The sequence below is a fragment of the Dipodomys merriami genome, unplaced genomic scaffold (genome assembly GCF_024711535.1).
Source record: "Dipodomys merriami isolate MVZ:Mamm:240054 unplaced genomic scaffold, mDipMer1.0.p SCAF_51, whole genome shotgun sequence".
In the NCBI taxonomy this organism is placed as follows: domain Eukaryota; kingdom Metazoa; phylum Chordata; class Mammalia; order Rodentia; family Heteromyidae; genus Dipodomys; species Dipodomys merriami.
In genome coordinates this window covers 10,461,217-10,476,803 of record NW_027206080.1, presented here as the reverse complement: position 1 = coordinate 10,476,803, position 15,587 = coordinate 10,461,217, and the positions used below count along the sequence as shown (strand labels likewise).

At 35.6% G+C, this 15,587-nt stretch overlaps 1 protein-coding gene and 1 pseudogene across 1 annotated transcript in view; one reads left to right on the top strand and one right to left on the bottom strand.

Moving 5' to 3' along the window:
- Nucleotides 1-15,587, top strand: part of Gpr158 (G protein-coupled receptor 158) — a 361,348-nt gene that overhangs the window by 185,439 nt on the left and 160,322 nt on the right. The gene's annotated exons all lie outside the window — the stretch shown is intronic.
- LOC138810914 (transcription factor BTF3 homolog 4 pseudogene) lies at nucleotides 7,917-8,388 on the bottom strand (annotated as a pseudogene).

Genomic DNA, 15,587 nt, shown 5'->3' with positions numbered 1-15,587 from the left:
GTCCTAGCAGAGGATCACAATAGCTCAAATGCTACATACAAATGACCATATAAAATGATGCTAATCACAATGAACTCTCAAGATATGGAAACAAGAGGGGTTTTATTTTATTTTTGTTTTCTTTTTTTTCTTAATGTACTTGGTGAAATTATTTCTTTTTTCCTTCTTATTTTTTCTTTCTTTGGTTTATCCCCTGTTGTTACTGGTTTTGATTTTGGTACCCTTGTCTCATATATAAGTTTATCTGATTTGGGGATATGAATGAGAATAACAAAATGGTGAGAAAAAGGACAAAGGGTGAGCCAGTGCAACAGCAATACTCAAGACATTATGTTGGAACTGAACGTTACAACTTGGGTGGGAGGGGAGTTGGGAAGGGGAAGTGGGAGGAAATGAGGAGGGGGTAACAATGTTTGACAAGAAATGTGCTTATTACCTTATGTAACTATAACCCCTCTCTCTGTACATCAACCTTAAAAATTTTTTAAAGAACTCATATATAGCACTCCTATGTAACTACCATTGAACCTAACAGGAATAAAAACATTACCACTACTCCAGAAAGCATTGTGTTCACTACTCAATAATCTTTTCTTTGTTCCCTAATTAAACAAATATCATTTACACACACACACACACACACACACACACACACACACACACACACACACACACACACACACACGTGCTGGTTCTGGGGCTTGAATGCAGAGCACTTCTGGTTTTTTCTGAGTAGTTTATTGGAGATAGGAGTCTTATGGATTTTCTTGTCTGGGCTGACTTTGAACCACAGTCCTCAGGCCTTCGTGCGAGCCACCAGTGCCAGACTTAAATATCCTATTTTTTTAAATATAACATTTTACATTTTCCCAATGTAATATATGGCCAACAATATTAGGGGGCTTGTTTCAATATCTTATTGCTACAATTACTGTTGCTCTACAAAGTCTTGATAAATCTGTGAAGTAAATCTCTCACTTTTCTACTGTTCTTCAAGATATTTTTTCACAATTCTTTTTTTTTGGAGGGGGGATTGGGTTCTGTCATGGGGCCTGAACTCTGGGCACTGTCCCTCAGCTCTTCAGCTCAAGGCTAGCCCTCTATAACTTGAGCACAGCACCACTTCCAGCTTTTTCTGCTTATGTGGTACTAAGGAATCGAACCCAGAGCCTCATGCATGCAAGGCAAACACTCTACCACTGAGCCACCTTCCCAGCCCCTTTTCACAGTTCTTAGTTCTTTGCATTTCTGAACACATGTCTATATAAAGTTTGGATTAGATTGCCAGTTCAGAAGTCCTTTATATGAATTTGTGCAAATATCATGATATTGTTTCCATTTATGCATATAGTATGTCTTTCTATTTATTTTTATTGTCATTAATTTCTGCAAGAAGATAGGCTTTTTGTGTGAATAGAGGTTACTTTATATAAACTAAAAGTGTAATGTTAGATGTGACTAAGTTTGAACTGTGCTCCTGTCCTTATGAATTGGCATCTTTATCTCTGTAAATGTTCTTTTTAAAAGATCTGTTAATACCTTAAGACCTACTCTGTTGAGCTGCACAGCTTTTTTCAGTGTGTGTTTGCATGGTGTATTGTTTGAATATATACCATTGCCATGTCCATCTTCTTTCAGGTCTTGCCATTGATTAGAGTGCAAGGCTGGATTTCCCATTGCCTCAGGGCTGTTTCTTGGAATGTCCAAATGCCAGAAAACGAATGTCTCTAGGAATAACTCTAAATCACTCTGGGGTATGATATTGTGTGACTTTTGTTCTGAGTTGAAGTTCTAGAATTCCCTAAAAGAATTAATACTCATTTGTAAGAATCTCACCTCCTTTGATTAAGCATTGTTACCTTTATCTTATTTACTGTATCCCCCTCTCTTTTATCTTACAATTGTCTTGTGTATGTGGGAGGAGAGGGGGAAGAAAGAGGGAGAGAGAGAGTGTGTACTGGGTCTTGAACTCAGGGAGACTTGATCCTCACTTTCAGTCAACCATTTTGCTTATGGCTGGCACTCTATCATTTGAGCTATGCCTCCAGTTTTGGCTTTTTGGTGGTTAAACTGGAGATAAGCATCTCATGAATTTGTTTCTCTATTCTCAGATCCTAACCTCCTGAGTAGTTAGGATTATAGGCATTAGTCACCAGCAATCAATTTAGAATTACCTTCTAAATACTGATACTCAGATATTTGTTTCAGGATCTGTTTCTAATGGGTTCCAAAGAAAGACAGTATGTTTTCCAACTATTTATTTAAAATATTTATGTATATTTGTATTCAAGGTATATTCATTTTTAAGATTTTTGTGTTTTTCATGTAATTTTATAGTATTTATATTTTCTTTGAAATATTTTGAGTATATATATATAGATAGATAGATAGATAGATATAGATAATTATTGTCATTGCTTAAATTAAGCCTACCATCTGTTTTACAATTCTTTCTAATTATTTATTAAATCTATCTTCTTTTGAATTAATAAAAACATTTTCAGTCCTCCATTATACTATGTGAATTTACACATGTTTAAATTTTTTAAAACTTTTTATTCTTTTGTGCCACCCCTGAAACTTGATGTCAGAGCCTGGATGCTGTACCTGAGTTCTTATGGCCTAGGTTGGTGTTCTCCCAGTTGAGCCACAGCTCTCCACTTTTGGATTTTTTTTTTTTGGTGGTTAATTGGAGATAACAATCTCATGAGCTTTTCTGTCCAGACTGGCTTCAAACACGATTCTTAGGTCTTGGCTTCCTGACTAGCTAGGATTGCAGTCATGAGCCACTGATGCCTGTCTTATTATGTGAATTTAAAACTAAAAATTAATTATGAGCACAGATTTAGTTGTATTTACTAGATTTTTATGTCATATTACATTATTACCTGGTTTTAAATGTTTTTAAAATTTCCATTGAGATTTTTATTTTTTAATCAAAATGTCACATAAAAATAAATATATTACATAATTCCCAGACATACTGTTTTCTAGTTATATTTTATTTTTTAAATATATATGTTTTTATTGTGAAAAAACTTTACAGAGGGGTTACAGTTACATGAGTAAGGTAATTAGTATATTTCCTATTGAACATTGTTACCTCCTCCTTTGTTTATCCCCTACCCCACCTCCCCACCTCCCCAGCTCCTCCCTTCCCCCGCCCCCAGTTGTAAAGTTCGCTTTCAACATAATGTCTTCTTGTACATCACATTGTTACAATGGGTCATCCTGTATCCTTATTTCAGCATTTTGTTATTTCCCTTCCCCTCCCCAAATTAGAAAAAATTTATATACAAGATATAGGGCACCAGAATCAAATACAGTAAAAACAGAGGTTATACCGTGGGGGAAGAACATACAAAATAAACAAAAAAATCACATAGTACATTATAAATATGTTAAAAACAATAGCAAGAAAGAAAAAAACCACTGTGTCCCTATCTTGGGGTTCATTTTGCTTAACATCATCTTATATGGTCATATGTACATATCTAGCTATATGTTTTTATTTTATTTTTATATTTTATTGTAAAAATACTGTACAGAGAGTTTACAGTTACATGAGCAAGGTAGTGAGTACATTTCCTATCAAGCATTGTTACCTCCTCCTTTGTTTTCCCCTACCATCCCTTCCCTCCCACCTCCACAAATACACTCCCCTGACACTGCCTAAATTGTAAAGTTCGTTTTTCAACATAGTGTCTTGTGCATCTCATTGCTACAATGGGTCAACCTATATCCCCATTAAGCATTTTGTTTTTTCCCTTCCCCTCCCCAAGTTAGAAAAGTGTATATACACGATGCAGGGCACCAACATCAAATACAGTGAAAACAGGGGTTATACCATGGGGGAGGAACATACAAAGAAACAAAAAAATCACATGGTACATTATAAATACATTAGAAACAATAGCAAGCAAGAAAGAAACCACTTATGTCCCTATCTTGGGGTTCATTTTGCTTAACATCATCTTATATGGTCATCTGTACATATCTAGCTATATTTTATAATAATGATTTCTGATATGACAAGAAAATACAATGTATTATTTCAGTATTACTTTGAAATATTTAGCAACTTCAAATTAGATTTATATCCTTAGATATAAATCTTTTCTTTGTTGTAATTATAAATGACTTTTCATTTTAAATTTCAGTTTTCATCTTTGTTAGTGTCTATAAATGCAACTGTTTTGTGAATTTCTTGTATAATTTTTTCAATCTATTAAAACTTTTTACCTCCTTTATGTTTAAAATGTTTAAAATCTTCAACTAAGGTATATGTCTCAAACTTCAACTCTTCATTATTTTAACTTTTACAGTAAGAACTTTTTCATGTTGTCTTCAAGAAAGTAATAGCAATCAATAAGAAAAGTGATGTTCCTTTCGTTAACTCATAGGACGTGATTGGTGGAATACCAACTTGAGTAATCATGCATGAAACAGTTGTTGAATGATTATGGGAGCTTTAGTTAGTAGTGCAATAGGAATGGCAAAGAAGGGTCTTGATTTTACACTTATCTAGCAGGCAAAGTGATAGAAGTTTGTAAGCAAAAGAAAAAGCAAAAAGTTTCGAATCCAGGCTTCTGCAGTTAGAACCAAGCAGCTGACCTTGACATATGCATCAAAGTTTTGAAAGAACATGGAGAGGAAAAGTAGAGTTAACTATCAGGGTACAAACTCTAGCTGATAGGTTCAGAAAAAGGAGTGACAGTTATATATTGAAAGAACTGATAAAGAAAATAAGAAGAAATTTGAAAAGGAAAGCAAGTGTTTCTTGAAGGAGGGAATCATCACAGAACGGTTAAAAAAGCATGCCTTGAAAAGTAATACTGCATTGTATGACACAGATATTTCTGTGTGTTTGGCAGTATCGGCGTGGGTGATGAGAGCTGCCTTGTGGTAGAAGGTAGACAAGCGCAGATGAGTATATTACTAAAGCTGTGAAGAATCTTGGATAGTAACTGAAGATGAATTTAGAATTGAGTGAAGGTTTATTTTTGTCATTATGTTTTTATATGGCTGATATATTTATAGTTAATAATGAGGAAAATAGTAGAAAGGAAAAAAATTAAACCAAAAAGAGGCATTATTGCTTGATGAAGAGACTAGGAATGTGTTTGAGAAGATTAGACCCAAAGGAGGGGGATTAATTAGCTTTAAATGAGAGGTGAGGACCGATTGTGGGTGATTTGTTGGTTTTCTCAAAGGTAGTGGAAGGGGTTTCTGTGTATTGACTTTTATTCTCATTTCAAAATATTTTACTTTCAAAATATTTTACTTCAATTTATCTTGAATTTAGCAGTTTGCATTTAAAGATACATAATCTCAAAATTTTCTGTTAATTTTGTATCATTGGTATCTTTAAACTAATTAATTTTATGTCTAAAGATGGAATGCTCAAAACCAGACACACATGAGGCTTTAATTGTAACTAGAACAGGTTATATATTTATAGCAGCTCTGCTTTTTCTCTTGCACTTGTGAGGTGTGATATCTCTCAGAACCAGCCTATGACTTTGTTATTTGTTGTTGGAACAAATAGTGAATAGCAGAGATCACCACACAAGAGTAATAAAGTAAAGAATGAAAACAAGGTCCCCAGTACTCATGAACTAGGACCAAAAGGAGCATGGAGTGTGTATCTGCTGTGGAGCACAGATAAATCATATTGAGCTTGTGGTTTCTTGGAGGGAAGAGTTTCAATTTTTATAAGTATTTCACATATTAAGAATTTACATTTGTCTGTTGACCTTGTCTTGTTTCTTTCTTTTTTTTTTTTTTTTTTTTTGTCGGTCGTGGGGCTTAAACTCTGGGCCTGGGCGCTGTCCCTCAGCTCTTCAGCTCAAGGCGAGCGCTCTACCACTTGAGCTACAGCGCCACTTCCTTGTCTTGTTTCTTAAATGAGAACATTTATTGTACATTCAGTGAGTTACAGTGTTACTAGTTTTGTGCTATCTAGCAGGTGTCAAAATTAATATTTTTTCTTTTTTCTTTTTTTTACTGTCTTCCTTTGTACTATTATTACTGTTATTTTATTAAGTCCATATATTAATAAAACATAACAGGAAAATCAAAAGATTTATAAAATAGAATTTGAGGTGTTTGGATGAAAAAGAAAAAACCTCCACAAGAATGATGCCTTTATGTCTACAGATTTCTCATGATGTGGTCTTGAACTTTAAATACAAGTAAAGGTATCTACCTTGAAACAAAAGTTGGAATGCTGTAAGGTATCAAATAAAGATATCTACCTTGAAATAAAAGCTGGAATTCTGTAAGGTTAAGCTGCAGTTAATATAGTGATGGGCCAGAAAAATTAAAGATTTTCTAAATCTTATCCTAAAATATTGTATATAATAAAATGCTGATATGCAAAATGCAAGCTTTTAGCAGATAGCAAGAAGGAAATGAGTGAATGATTGCAACTTATCTCCAAGACCTCTAAAAAGTGAAAAAATAAATAAATACTGTGTTTTATAATGCTCCCCCCTCAAAGCATGCAAAGGGTGTTGTGAACAGTTACAATAATAAGATCTAACCCAGAGGTAGATTCAAGGCCAAGAGTAGGAGTGATGAAGGAATCCTCTTGAGGCCAGTACCATGTCATGGAATGCCCATTTGTGCTAGAGGATGAGTCTATGGCCTATTTTTTCCTCATTAAAAAGGATATTCCAAATGTCAGCTTTGCCGGAAAAGAGGCATTCTTGCACCTGTTCCTGAGGACAGCTAGGATTCAGGATAAGGCTGGCATAAATGATTTTTAGCAAGCACATGCTAAAAAAAAAAAAGAAAGAAAGCACATGCTATTTTAGTTTGATGTCTACCAAACGGTAACATTGAGGAGAAATAAAAAGCTGAAGATGGAGTTGCTGTTCCTCAAGATAAGGGAACAAAATCTTACAAAAAGAGGTACGAGGCACTCTGAATGGAGAACATCCCTCTCAGGCTAGGCAGAAGATGAGGAAGAATATTAATTATCAAACACTGATCAGGCTATTTAAAAACCAAAAGGAGAGGGAAATAGCCTATCAGGAAGAAAGCTAGTAAAAGAAGTTCTTCTGGATCTGAATAGGTAGCTTGAACCTAAGGCAATAATACCATAGATAGCCAACTTGTTACACTTCATCTACAAGGGATGGCAAAATGTTGCAAGACATTTTAAACCCAGAAAATGCATGAAAACTATGATAATTAACCAAGTAAATTAAAACCAGACCTCCAATGATATAAAAAATAAAACTCTTTAGATCTGAAGTCAAACACTCATTTTTCATTAAGTCTGTGCATTATTGGGAAAAAAAGGTAACAAATGGAAAGATTTCTTTTATTTTTACTAGGGAAGGAGAGGATAAGTAGAACTGTTTTCCAATTTGCTCTCCACTGTGAACACACATACCACACACATACATATACATACATATACCAAAGATACCCCCTCAAAAAAGAAGAATCTGAAACCAAAACACCCCCAAACTACACCACTACTTCATATTTTTTAGGGGGGGTCTGGTCGTGGGGCTGAACTCTGGGCCTGGCTGCTGTCCCTCAGGTCTTCAGCTCAAGGCTAGCGCTCTACCACTTGAGCCAAAGTACCACCTCCAGCTTTTTTCTTTTTGCTTATGTGGTGCTGAGGAATCGAACCCAGGGCCTCAGGCATGCAAGGCAAGTGTTCTACCACTGAACCACCTTCACAGCCTCACCACTACTTCAAATTTTAACCAAAAGTATAGTCCTGGAAGTGCAAAATGCAAAATCAAAGTATAAAACATGCTGAATAAACAGCATTGTTAATATACAAAATATTTATATTACTGTACTAGTGATGTAATGCTCTCTATGTCTGTGAAACTTTGGAACCACATAGCTGATTTGTTAAATCTAGTCCATTCCAGCTTCCAAAAGAAAAGAGTTTAGTTTCCTTCATTCTTTGATGATTCATCAAAATTTTCTACAAGATCTGGAACATCATCATCCTCTTCATTGATGTCTTCTGGTTTTGGTGCTTTGCTATTCAACACTTGCTGTGGGAACTGTTCTGCTAACTTTCTGAGACTTGTTAAGCTGTCAGCCTTGAGCTGACTTAATATTCCAGGAAGCATTTTTGTGATTGGTTTGGCTTCTGCATGACCAGTAATTGCAAAGGTGTTAGCCAAGAGGGAAGCTTGGCCTTTGGAGTTGTTGAAATGAATAACCGTCCCATCATCTTTAATCATGTTCACCTCTTCAATACCAGTTATATTCTTCACAGCCAGTTTTTTTTAGAGAACTCTGAAGCTTTTTGTCATCAGCTGTAGCTGTCCTATGTACCACCTTAATCTTTCTGCAAGCGGTACCCTTGCCCCCTATATGGACCTGAAGTTTGTCTAACTTTTCTTGATTCATGCTGTTGACAAATTCGAGACAGAGAGAGGTAGTGGTGAGAGCTGCGGCAGCAGCGGGAAAATAAACACTTTTTATAATAAAAATTACATTTATCAAGCCCCTGAGGCTTGATAAATGTAATTTCTAGAGGGGCTAGAAACCGGGGCTTGCTCCCTGTAAAATGCAATCTGACATTTTCCTGAGTCCGTTTCAGCCCCAACAAAGCATCTTGCTGCAAGTCAGGGTAAAGTTTGCAGACTTGGAATGTGTCTGTGCCAGATGCTGTGTTGCTATCCTTGAGCCCTATTTTCTGAGAGCTAGCTCTACTTTCTGTAATGAGAACATTTCAAAAAATTAATAATAGAAGAGTGCTTCCTTTTAAAGTTGAGCAATATCATAAAAAAAAAAACACTGCCACTACCTCTAAATTCTGTGGCAATGGATCATGTGTTTTAAACTGGGTTTTGGCACATACTGAATTATAGATATCAAATGGAGTTCTTTTTCTCCTTCGTGAAATACTGTATTATTTGTTATTCATGAGTTCTTATTTTCTTAGAAGATGGCTTGATGAAATTTGTGGGTGATGTGCATCCTATCAGTGTCTCAAGGTCATTAACATTTCCTCTATTCAAGTGATTTCTTTTGCTATAATAAACTTGCAAGTGGTTGTGGGGAAGAAGACACTGCATGTTAATCTTAATTGATGTGTTTTACTCCCAAGTTCTGCAAAAACTCATTCCTAAATTGATAGATACAACATTTTCCAGTAGTGCTTCACAAGCTAAGAGGAAGAACTTAAGAAAACCAAACACATAAACTAGCCACTAAATAAAAGCTGCATTTTTTTAAATCTACAAGATTTGCTTACTGCTTCATCTAGCCAGTGTCAAGTTTTTCTTCTTTATGCTTCTATAGTGTTGCCATCTTCTTTTTCTCTGGAAAGTCACTGCAGCAGGAGACTTTCTGGAATTATATGAGTCTTTAATCACAGTGAGGCAGAACCATTATTTGCCACCAAAGGGGGAAAAGTGACAAGCAGTGTGGATTTCCATAGAAACCTCTTACTTTCTGTGTCTATGTTTGCTTGATTTGGTGTGGAACTATGCATTTGCGTAGGTATTTGCGTATTGAGCCTCCTAATACTTACCAGAGACACAAGGGTTTGCTGTTTTCAGGAAATTCAGACTGAGAAGAAATACCCATATGTCCTGTAATCAAGGTTTGTCTTCTAACATCTGAGTTGGTGAATTCTACATGGGGAAGGGTGAGTTGTTTTGTTAATTAATTAAAATTTTTATTGGTACCAGTACTAAGGCTTGAACTCAGGCCTAGCACTCACCTTTAAATTTTTGCTCAAGGCTAGCACTCTACCACTTGAGCCACACCTCTACAGTGAGCTTTGTGTTGGTTTATTGGAGATAAGTCTCTTAGATTTGTCTGCCCAGGCTAACAGCAAACCTTGATCCTTTGGTCTCAGCCTCCTGAGCAGATAAGATTATAGGAGTGAACCACTGGCACCTAGTTTCTGAGTTTTGTTTTTTCAATTTGAACTGTTGTAGGATTTCTTTAAATATATTTCTAATATATATATGTATATATATATATATATGTATATATAATATATATATATAATTTCATATTTTTGGTGGCATGGTAGTACTGTGGTTTGAACTTAGGGCTTTGCATTTGCAAGGTAGGTACTCTACCACTTAAGCTATACCTCCAGACCTTTCTCTTTTAATGACTTTTGGAACAGTGTTTCACAGTTTAGCCTGGCTTATCCTGGACCAAAATCTCATTATATATGTTTCCCATGTAGCTTGGATAACAGGTTCTCTCCCCTGCATCCAGCTTTTATTGATTGAAATGTAGTCTTGCAAACTTTTTGCCCTTGTGTGTAATCTTTCCAATATTCACCTCCTAAGCAGATGGGATTATATATATGAATCATAGCACTGAGCTTCATATATACATCTTTTATTTCCAGTAGTAGGGCTTGAACTCAGGGCCTAGGCACTGTCCCTGAGACTCTTTGTAATCAAGACAGGTGCAAGACCACTTGAGCCACAGTGCAACTTCCGTGTTTTTCTGAGTAGTTTCTTGGAATTAAGAGTCTCTCAGACTTTCTGCCTGGGCTGGCTTGGAACTGCAATTCTCAGATCTCAGCCTCCTGAATAGCTAGGATTACAGGCATGAGCCACTGGTGTTGGGGGGTAGGGACAGGGAGGAAATATATATATATATATATATATATATATATATATATATATATATATATAATTATATTTGCATTTTTACCTTTTCTTTTTACTCCAAATTAGTTTGTTTTCAAAATCATGTATCTATCTATCTATCTATCTATCTATCTATCTATCTATCTATACACACACACACACACACACATCATTTCATTTATTTGAAATTTAACGATCCAGCAGACTAATCCATGTAACAGACTACTGCTTGGGACCAAGAAGAATAGAAAAATATAAGTCTTGGAACAATGATAATAGATTTTAAATCATTCATACACTAGGATTGGCTTTCATTTTATGGCCTTCAGGGTTACTCTGTTTCCACTTGTTCTCTGTGAAGCTTGTCTGCTTGAGGTCTCCTGGCTCTGCCAGTTGATAGCAGTGTGGCTTTAGCTGTCTTCACACAATCATGTCTTTAAAAAAGGAGATAGTAGCAGAATTGCAATAGGATTGAATTAGTGTTTGTGCTTCACTTAAATCAGAGTCTGGTATATATGTAAACAGTAAACATTAACTGTTAGTTATTTTGTGTGCCTTATCAGCTATTATATCGTATACTCTTGCTTAGCATATTTGGTGATCCACTTTTCAAGTATACAAGCAATTATAACCATAACTTAAGGAAAGGAAACAACTTGTAAAGGTAAATATTTTAAAATTAAAACATGATCACTGGTAGCTTTAAAAAAAAAAGGAAAAACAGACTGGGCCATCGAGAGTATGAGAAAATAGTCATTAAACTTCAGTACCTCTAGAAACTATTAGTGCATTTCAACATAATTCAGTACTTATTGTTCAAAGTAATGCTTCTGACTTGTGAAGAAAAATATTAAATTCTGTGTACAGTATTGAGTTCAAAGAGTCCAGAAACTGGTTTATATTTTAGGAAGATTCTATAACCAAACATAAAGAAAAAATATGGTATTTAAAGTACATTTCTTAAAGATTTTGAATTATATGAAATTTATTGTATTTGCATTTTGCCTTTTCTTTTTACCCCAAATTAGTTTGTCTTCAAAATCATGTGTAAATATTATTTCTTAGGCACAAATATTACTCTTGTTAAATGCCAAACAAGACTTCCCTGTACATCTCTTACTTCAGTCATTTCACTGCTAGAAAACATGACTGTATAAAAATATTCAGGACTGTCAAGCTGTCCAGGTTTTACTCTGCAATTATAGTTAACCAGGAGTTAGCAACTGTGACATGTGAGATGAAATTGCATGTCAGCAACTATAGTATAACCTGCAACATGTACAACATACAGGTCATTAAGAATAAAAGGCCATTTTATACTAAAACATCATTAAAACCACATAGCATAACACTTAAATTTTAACTTTAACAGTTTAGTAATGTTAACCATATTCCCAATATTGTATAACAGATCCCTGGATAGTTTTTGTCTTGTAAAATCAATACTATAACTATTCAGTGACTCCTTGGTCATTGGTAATTGCCATTTTACTTTCAATTTCTATGAGTTTCTACAATTAACTACATATAAGTGAAATCATACAACGTTTTCTGCCTATCTGGCTTAAAACCACAGTCCTCAGGTCTCAGCCTCTTTAGCTAGGATTAAAAGTATGAGGCACTGGTACTCGCCTCACCCTGCTCTTTATTTTTTCCAATAATGTTTTACTGTTTGGCCCTACTTTCCTAGACTACAATCTTCTTATTTATGCTTCTCATGTAGTTGGGATAACAGCCTCAAGAAAAGCTAGTATGACATGCATAAGCCAGCATACTTGGCTAGAGCAATTTTTACAAACAAACTAGATATATTAATTTCCTGATTCTGAAAATGTGTTCATTTGTTTGGGAAGTAACGGGTTGTAGAGGTAGGTGGTAGATGGAACAAGAAAGTATGGCATGTACAAATTTACATTCCTTAACACAAAACAAGTCAACACCCATTTTACACTCCATGTCATGTCAATGTGAGCACATTGAGTTTTATGAAGGCTTCAGGGTCATGAAGGTAGAGTGAATATAGCAGAAAATTCCACTGTTGTTGATCTTCACTAACTGAAAGCTTTTCTTCATTTTCCTTGATATTAAGAGAACTTAATAATAAAACAAAAAGATTGAGGTAACTAGTAATTCATGTTGCTGTGTTTTCCATAATAAAATTAGAAAACATTTTTTCTAATATTCAAGGGACTTTTGGGGGGACAATATTTATCTAATCAACTAGTTATATCTTCAGTTTCATTTCAGCTCTAAAGATAGCTTAATAACAGAGAGATAGTTTTATTTCAATAAACTTTCAGACTTTCTCTCAAGCATTTACAATTCTCATCTGAGTCATTCTAGCAGTGTTGAGTCATATCATCAGGAAACTAGCGCTATTTAAATGAATAACATTAACCTCCAAATTCCAGTGCAGGAATTGCTAGGGGAAGAGAAATATCAAAATGCTGAAATAAGGATACAGGATGACCCATTATAACAATGAGATGTACAAGATAGTATGTTGAAAACGAACCTTACAACTTTGGGGGAAGGTGGGGGAGAAGAGGGAGGAGCTGGAGAATGGAGAGGAAAGGGATGGTAGGGGAAAAATAAAGGAGGGTTTAACATGCTTGATAGGAAATGGACTCATTACCTTGCTCATGTAACTGTAACCCCTTTGTGCAGTGTGTGTGTGTGTGTGTGTGTGTGTGTGTGTGTGTGTGTACAAAAAAAAAGATTCAATTTACCTGGATAAATCTTTGCTGGGTGTAACTCAAAACAAATTCCACGGATTATGGTGTAGCATCAAAGGCTACTCAAATAATAAAATCCTACTAACTTGCTATTTTTAGTATCATTTCCATCTAACTTACTGGCACTTGGAATATCCTCATCCTATCCAGTTACACCTAGGTTTTCTGGAGAGCCTGCTTGGAGGTTCTGGTGGAGAAACACAGCTACTGATGTGTCTTGTGGTTGAGCTATGGTCATCTTCTTTTAGAAGCCACCCTATATAAACTAACAAGCAGTTTCAGGATGGAGTAGTGAGGGAGGAAGGCAAGGAAGGGATGCTTACTCAGTCATCCTACTCAGATGAAGGAACCATGGTACTTAGTGGAGTGACTAGTGTGGTAGCTAGATTACTTTCAGGGAAACTGGAGAGAGTACTGGTGTTGAACTCAGGGCTTTGCCCTTGCCAAAGAAGTGCTTTTCTACTTTGAGTCATGCCCTTAGACATTTTTTGTTTTAGTTATTTTTCAAATAACTAAAATTTTTTAAGTTTTTCTGAGGGTAGCCTCAAACTGCAACTCTTCTGCTTTCTTTTTTTTCTTTTTCTTTTTTTCTTTTTTCTTTTCTTTTATTTTTTTATTGTGAAAATACTGTACAGAGAGTTTACAATTACATGGGCAAGATAATGAGTAAATTTCTTATCAAGCATTGTAGCCTCCTCCTTTGTTTCCTCTTCCCATCCCTTCCCATCCTCCTCCCACCCCCCCCACCCAATCCTCCCCGCTTCCCCCCCCACACACACCAAAGTTGTAAAGTTCGTTTTCGACATAATGTCTTGTACATCTCATTGTTGCAATGGGTCCGCCTGTATCCCTATTTAGACGATTTGTTTTTCCCCTTCCCCTCCACAAATTATACCGACATCAAATACAGGGGTTATACTGGGACATACAAAGCAACAAAGAAATAATCTTACAAATGTGTTAGAAACAATCACAGAAAGAAAAAAAAAACATTTGAATACATATCTTAGGGTTCATTTCCCTAACATCACCTTATCTGACCTTTTCTGTTTGACTCAGACATATACTAGATATTGCAAATAAGGGAAACCATGGGACCTATGTTTCTTTGGGCCTGGCTTACTTCACTTAATATAATTATTTCTAAGTCTTTCCATTTCCTAACAACTCTCCTGCTTTCACACCTTGAGTAGAGTATTACATAAGCTTGTGCCAAAGCTATCATATCTTTGGTCTCATTTTCTTCACTGTAGGCATTCCCTTAGTGATTTAATCTTATTTGATTATAGATTTATCTATCATTTTTATTCATTTCTCCTAAACTTTGTACTAGACAACTTTTGTCTAGTACAAATTATATATATATATATATATATATAGCCTTATTATATATAGCCTTATTACTTGATTACTAGATTATATAGCCTTATTACTTGATTACTAGATTAAACTTCAGATAGATACTTCCACACTTACCCTTTGCAAAATGACACTTTCAGTCATTTCCTATAATTCACTCGACTTCCAGCTTTTCCCAAGTAAGTGGGTGGCAACTCCATCCTAGGATAGCTCAGCCCAAATTTTTTAAAGTTAATGTTTTTTCTCTTCCTCTCGTATACTGTATTGAACCATTCCAGGGCATCTCCATGGCTCTACTTTCTTCAACCTACATTTGAGGATGGTTGAATGAGTGTACTACAAATTGGAAAAATAAGGCTCAGAGAAGTTAAGAAAACAAACACAAATTCACAGTGGTAAAGTGATAAAGTCAGAATTCAAATCTATTAACTATGTTTTTTCACAATACTAATACTTATACAATATGAATATTTAATTTACCTGATTTACACAGTTCAGAGAAATGATTTAATCTGCCATATAACTGGATATTTATAAACAATATTTTTGTGTTTGTTTTGTTTTTGTCAGTCATGGGGCTTGATTTCTAGGCCTGGGCGCTGTCCCTCAGCGCTTCAGCTCAAGGTGAGTGCTCTACTACTTGAGCCACAGTGCCACTTCCAGTTTTCTGAGTAGCTTATTCTCCAGGAAGGTCTCATGGACCTTCCTGCCCAGGCTGGCTTTGAACTGGGATCCTCAGATCTCAGCCTCTTGAGTAGCCAGGATTACAGGCATGAGCCACTGGTGCCAGGCCAACAATTTTCTTTTTTCTTTTTTTTTTGGGGGGGGGTCCGGTCGTGGGGCCTGAACTCTGGGCCTGGGCACTATCCCTCAGCTCTTCAGCTCAAGG